Source organism: Capricornis sumatraensis, chromosome 12 (genome assembly GCF_032405125.1).
Source record: "Capricornis sumatraensis isolate serow.1 chromosome 12, serow.2, whole genome shotgun sequence".
NCBI lineage: Eukaryota > Metazoa > Chordata > Mammalia > Artiodactyla > Bovidae > Capricornis > Capricornis sumatraensis.
The window spans coordinates 39,841,931-39,849,508 of NC_091080.1; positions in this window are offsets into that span (position 1 = coordinate 39,841,931).

A 7,578-nucleotide genomic window follows, 5' to 3' on the forward strand; every position below is an offset into this window, starting at 1 on the left:
GGGCTTCTCCAAGCAAGAATACTGGAGTGGGCTGCCACGCCCTCCTCCAGGGGATCTTCCTGTCCCAGGGATCAAAGCTGTGTCTCCTGCATCTCCTGCATTGGTAGGTGGATTCTTAACCCCTGAGCCACCTGGGAAGCCATACCCAGAAACATGAACAACACAGATGTCCATAGATGCACATTTTGAGCATAATTTCAGGGTTTTCAAGCTTTCCCACCCTGGAGATCCAGACCATGAAAACACATATATCAGTTCTGAGCTCTGAGATCAGGATCACCTCTCTCTAAGACTCATCTCTGTTGTAAAGCGGTGTGGGTTAATGACACCTCACTCATCTATTGATTTTGAAGATTAAATGAGCAGATGTATCTGAACCCCTCTGGGCTTCCTCATTGGCTCAGTGGTAAAGAACCCACCTGCCAATGCGGGAGACAGACGCAGGTCTAATCCCTGGGACAGGAGGATCCCCTGGAGGAGCACATGGCAATCCACTACAGTATTCTTGTCTGGAGAATCCCACGAACAGAGGAGCCTGGCGGGCTACAGTCCATGGGGTCACAAAAGAGTCAAACATGACTTAGCAACTAAACAACCAAGATATGAAGCTCTCAGTGCAATGTCTTGCCCATAACAAAAGCCGCTTCTTGCCTGGGCTATGAGTGTAAGATTTCCTGGTCAAAAAAAAATAATACAGGTAGTTTATAGTTTATCTCTATCAATTTTTAAAAATCTAAATGACGGGTTTTACAGAGTAGCAGTTAAGAACATGAGTTTGTTTTACAACGTCCATAAGTTACTTGAAAAGAGCTTGACACTGAGAACAGAAACATGAGTTTGGATGAGTTGAAGCTTAATTCTCAGGGCATTAAGTTGCTTTAATAGAAAATTCAGCCTCAGGGGGTGGTCAGCTGGAAACATATCAGAAAGCTGTTGGCTCTTCACATCTCCAGCATCACCTGAGGCCTTGTGAATTAAGATAGTAAATGTCAGAAATGAGTTTTTATTGGCAAAAATGAGAGACTTTTTAGTTTACATGATGAATGTCAGAAATGGACTCAATGGTAGAATTAAAGGTATTCCAGTTTGGAAGATGGGTAAAAACCTGTATAGGTGCTCCCAATCCATGCTGTAGTGTCCAGTACGGCCAGGGGTCATGTCCATACGGATGGCCCTGAGGCCAAAGACGGTCCTGTGAGCTGCCACTGGTTAAAATTTCTGCTTGCCTAGTACCAACTCAATGGGCAGAAACTTGAGCAAACTCCAGGAGATAGTGAAGGACAGGGAAGCACTATGCTTCAAGTGCTTTCAGATGCTTCCAACAGAACTTTAATAAAAGTCTGTACTTATGTCCAGATTTGGCCTGATAATTGTTTTCTTAATAACATGATAATGGGGTCTGAGGATAGAACTAACTCTCACCCACCTTAAATATCTCAGTGACATCGTAAACACAAATTACTGGAGTGGTGCTCAGCCTTATTGGATAAATTCAGTTAACAATAGTTGTTTTTTTTTTTTGACCCCCACTGTGAGACCTGTGGGATCTTAGTTCCCCAACAAAGTTGAACCCAGGAGCCTGGTAGTGAAAGTGCAAAGTCCTAACCACTGGACCACCAGGGAATCCCCCGTAATAGCTTTAAGATAAGATAGACAAATTTGACTCCCAGACATGCTACTCTCTAGTTATTTATCCTGGGGCAGATGTCCTCACCTGTGGGTCATTAAAGGATTGAATAAGATCAGGCCTACAGAGCACATGAACAGCACATGAACCTGGCTCACAGTGAGAGAGTGATAAAGACGTCGTCACGGTGATGATCAGGTATTTGGGGATTCTCATTTCTCCTTATTATAAGTGGCTTTCCAGTGTCTTTTGATGTTTATTTCTCATGACAATTTTACACACAACTATAAGTTGAAACTGCCCCCTCTTGGGCTTTTGTGACCCATTATACTCCAGGCTTCCCTGGCAGCTCAGATGGTAAAGAATCCACCTGCAATACCAGATGGTAAAGAATCTGCCTGCAATACGGAAGACCTGGATTTGATCCCTGTGTCAGGAAGATCCCCTGGAGAAGGGAATGGCTACCCACTCCAGTGTTCTTGCCTGAAGAATCCCACGGACAGAGGAGCCTGGTGGGCTACAGTTCATAGGGTCGCAAAGAGTCAGACACGACTGAGCGAGTAACACCTATACTTTGCTCTGATGCTTCTTCTACCCCTTCAAGTCTTTAAGATTCCCACTGGGATGAACATCCCTTGAGGGCAGGGGTCTTGTCTCTTAGTCACTGCTGATGCCCGGCACCTAGACTCAGGCCTGGAATGTGGTGGGGGAATGACAGGGACCTGATTGAACTGTGTGTCTTCTTTCATCCAAGCTCAAAAGCAGGAGCTCTTCATTCTCCCTCTCCATTCCCTGCTCTCATTTCACCATCCATGGATTCCATTTTTTATTCATGATGTTACATCTTCTAGCCCCTCAGCTATCATCTTAGTCCAGGTGCCAGCTTACCTTTAGATCATTGGCACCCTTGTGTGTGTGCGTGCTAAGTAGCTTCAGTTTTGTCTGACTCTGTATGACCCTATGGACTGCAGCCCGCCAGGCTCCTCTGCCCATGAGATTCTCCAGGCAAGAATACTAGAGTAGGTGGCCATCCCCTCCTCCAGGGGACCTTCCCAGCCCAGGGATCGAACCTGAGTCTCTTATGTCTACCTTCCCTGGCAGGCAGGTTCTTTACCACTAGCACCACCTGGGAAGCCCACTGACATCCTTCAGTTCAGTTCAGTTTAGTCGCTCAGTCGTGTTCGACTCTGCAAGCCCATGAATCGCAGCACACCAGGCCTCCCTGTCCATCACCAACTCCCAGAGTTCACTCAGACTCACGTCCATCCAGTCAGTGATGCCATCCAGCCATCTCATCCTCTGTCATCCCCTTCTCCTCCTGCCCCCAATCCCTTCCAGCATCAGAGTCTTTTCCAAAGAGTCAACGCTTCACATGACGTGGCCAAAGTACTGGAGTTTCAGCTTTAGCATCATTCCTTCCAAAGAAATCCCATGGCTGATCTCCTTCAGAATGGACTGGTTGGATCTCCTTGCAGTCCAAGAGACTCTCAAGAGTCTTCTCCAACACCACAGTTCAAAAGCATCAATTCTTCGGTGCTCAGCCTTCTTCACAGTCCAACTCTCACATCCATACATGACCACTGGAAAAACCATAGCCTTGACTAGATGGACCTTAGTCAGCAAAGTAATGTCTCTGCTTTTGAATATGCTATCTAGGTTGGTCATAACTTTACTCAAAAGGAGTAAGCATCTTTTAATTTCACGGCTGCAGTCACCATCTGCAGTGATTTTGGAGCCCAAAAAAATAAAGTCTGACACTGTTTTTACTGTTTCCCCATCTATTTCCCATGAAATAGATGGATGCCATGGTCTTCATTTTCTGAATGTTGACCTTTAAGCCAACTTTTCACTCTCCTCTTTCACTTTCATCAAGAGGCTTTTTAGTTCCTCTTCACTTTCTGCCATAAGGGTGGTGTCATCTGCATATCTGAGGTTATTGATATTTCTCCTGACATCCTTACCTACTGATTATTTCCAGCTTGTCTCTCCTCCCATGTCTGGCTGGTTCTTTTTTCAAGTGTCTTCTACAAAGCAGCCAGATTATTCTATTAAAACTCTGCACAAGTCATCATTCCCTCTCTCTCTCTCAAAAAACAAACAAGCAAACAACAACAACAACAAAAAAATAACCCTTTTTCAACAACTCTCTGAGATCATCCAGATCCCACCGACTTTCTGGCAACTGAGTCTCCACGATCTAACCCATGGACCTTCCTTTCAGGAAATCTTTCGTTTTCAGGAAATCTTTCCTTTTCAGGAAATCTTTCTCTCTGGTCACAATGGTTTACTCATTATCTCTGCTGATTCCCCGTGTTCACAGACCAGTGTCTCTTAAACATCTCCACTATAGACTCCTTAAACTACGGAGGAGGGTGACTCAAATACAAAGAAGGAGATATTGCTTTCAAAATGTGTGTCTTATGTTAAGAACCCATGTGAAAGTGTGCATTCCTAACATAATATATCCATCTGAGTTTGTCTTAATATATAAACATCTTAGATCATAAGTGAAAGTGAAGTCGCTCAGTCGTGTCCTACTCTTTGCGACCCGTGGACTGTAGCCCACCAAGCTCCTCCATCCATGGGATTCTCCAGGCAAGAATACTGGAGTGGGTTGCCATTTCCTTCTCCAGGGGTCTTCCTGACCCAGGGATCAAACCCAGGTCTCCCACATTGCAGGCAGACGCTTTAACCTCTGCACCACCAGGATTATAGCTACTCTGTAAAACTAGATGAGTCCAATCTCCAGGGTCTGGTAAGACGTACCCAGGTAAGCTGATGGTTTGTGGGTCCTCTAGTTCACTACAGAGCGGAGCACCGTTGCCCTCAACAAACCCACAATCAGTCCTCCTGGGTTCCCTCCTCCCTACCCTGACTATTTGGGATGGCAGTTACCACCTCCTCTTTGATCCTACCCACTATAGCTTAAACTATGGACCACCTTTTCATAAACACTTCTGTTCCCCCAAGTAAAAGGTAGGCTCTTCGAGACTAAGAGTCTCTGTTACACCAGTATCTATTCCCTGGGTGTTGCATGAAGCTCTGAATGGCTCTCAGCAACGTCTTCTGTATTCCTCAAATGCTTTAAAGTGTCTCTTAACATTTTCATTTTATATTGATTTTTTTTTCCTCTCTTCTTTTCTTTCTCTTTTGTCTTTTGGTGGCATTTCTTTCCGCTTTTCTCCTGTTTCAGGTCTGAATGAACCAAACACTGACATCTCTCCATGGCAGGAGTTTTTCTGTGCCATGCTTTCAAATGCTTCCAACAGAACAATAAACAGAGTGAAAAGCATAACAAAGAATGGCTCATACATGTATTTGTTTGTTTTTAGCATTTTATCAAAGTCAGGCCCTGTGCTCAGAGATTTATTTGACCTGTTTCATGATAACACGCCTGTTGAGAATCCCTCACTGAGGAAAGGTGGAACATTCCAGAAAAGCAACTCTCAGCTTCCTGGAGACCCACTTCCTATCTCAGTAACAGCCCTACCACATGGGAAGAATGAAAGCAGAGAACTCATGAGAGGAAAGGCTTTGAAACAGAGGGTTAACATGAGACGAGGGTCATTCATTAACTCTGCTCTCTGTGGTCCCCATTAACCAGGTGATTGAAAGGGTGACAGAAAGGATGTGTCAGCTGAATCACAGAACGCTATTGTGGTTTTCTTCCTCTTACTGGGCAAGCACGCATGCACACACACCCACACATATACACACACCCTTCCCTCCAACCCTCCTCCCACCCCAGCCTTTTTCAGAGGCTGTAAATAACAAGCATCTCCAGCCTCATGGTATCAGTCATGCAAGCAGCACTCGTCATCTGTCCCTGGCTGGGTGCATCAGTGAGTATATAATAGGGGTGGGGGAGGGAGGCTGCGTGCGCGGTGGGCGTGGTCTCCTGGCTCCAGGTGAGAATCGACCTTCCGACCTTTCTAGCTGACGATGTGGCCACATCCAGGTGGCCACGGCATTGACGATGAGAGCCTGAACGTATACATACAGAATCAAGTAATCACACACCAAATCTTCATTTTTTCCCCTCTTGTTGACTGGCTGAGCAGTTATTAGTTGGAATTCTGAGAAGGCTTGTGTTTCCTTTCATTATGTTTATGGTTTCCAGTCTATTAATAGCAAGTCCATTTTTGCAGCAAACTTCTTCAACCATTGAGGCCAATTTCCATTAAAAACTGGTTTCACAAATTATCCAAAGGGAGACAGAGCTGTTGCTTTTCCATAGGTAGAACTTTCTGATTTCTTTGAAGCCTGAGCTGACTTCTTTAGGCAGACGGGAATGTGCCAATTTGAGGGGCTGTGGTAAATTTTAATACATTTGCTCTGTACAGTCAATCTGCACTATCTATCAGCCCAGCATTGAAACGCTTAGGCCAGGATAACAAGAAAAAAGGAGGTTAAACCTCCCCTGGGACTCTGGTCTATTGGTGTGCCAAGCCAAGTTTTTAATTTGGAGAGCAATTCTGCAGAAATGAACAGAAACTGCTATCTAAACATTTTAATAAGAATAAACCCCCAAGCCAATATGCAATCAAGTGCACTGCTTTCTAGTAATTTCATTTATACAACAGCTCCACAAGCTGTTTTGCTCTCCATATTCAGATAACCCTCGCCTCTAGGGTGACCGGAAAAATGATATTTTAATCATGCGCCACATCTGTGATCAGAAATACTTAATGAAACACTCTGATGATCGCATGGTAACAAGTTTCAAAGAACTCTTTCCCAGATTTAGGCAGGATCCGTTTGCTTCTTGTGACAATTTTAGCAGCGTATTTTTCAGTATCCTCTGCAGGAGTCATTACCCAGAGACATGTGCTTGGGATGAGGTCCAGCAGTTCTTTCAGTTGGGGGATTCTGCTAGCACCCATAGAACCTCTGGATCAGTGCTGTCCGATAGAAACACAATGCAAGTTGCACATGCAATTAAAAATTTTGTCATTATACTGAGGAAAGTAGAAAGAAATAGGTGAAATTAATTTTATTAATACATTTTATTTAACACAACATATTCGCAATATTGGGCTTCCCAGGTGATGCAGTGGTAAAGAATCTGCCTGCCAATGCAGGAAGCACAAGAGATGAAAGTTTGATCCCTGAGTTGGGAAGAGTCCCTGGAGGATGGAATGGCAAACCACTCCAGTATTCTTGACTGGAGAAACCCATGGACAGAGGAGCCTGGTGGGCTACAGTCCGTGGGGTCACAAAGAGCAGGACACGACTGAAGCAACTTAGTGTCAACAGCATCCACAAGATTATTGTTTTGATGTGTGAAAGTGAAAGTGTTAGTTGCTCAGTCTTGTCCAACTCTGAGACCCCACAGACTGTAGCCCGCCAGGCTCCCCCGTCCATGGAATTCTCCAGGGAAGAATACTGGAGTGGGCTGCCATTTCCTTCTCTTTCTGGCTTACTTCACTATGTATAACAGGCTCTAGGTTCATCCATCTCACTAGAACTGACTCAAATTTCTCCCCTTAATGGCTGAGTAATACTCCATTGTATATATGCACCGCATCGTCTTTAACCATTCAGTGTCAGTGGACATCTATGGTGTTTCGATGTCTTGGCTATTGTAAATAGGGCTGCAATGAAATGTATGTGATTTTAAGCCATAAAGTGTGTGGGATTTCATTATGCCACAATAGAAAATGAATGCAATAACATCCCAATAATAAATATAACAATAATAGATCATAGTATTCAGCACTTACTACGTGCTAAACATAATCAATTGCTTTATCTCATTATTCCTCACAGCACCTCCTAAGTCTGGCGCTGTTATTACCCCAATTTAGCACATGCAAAAGCTGAGGCTCAGGACTGAGGATGTGGGGGCAGGGGTCCAGCCCAGGGCTGGAACTCTGAAGAGTCTGGTCATTATGCCACACTGCCTCCTATTCAGAGAGGGGCCCCTCATGGAAGGACTGATGCTGAAGGTG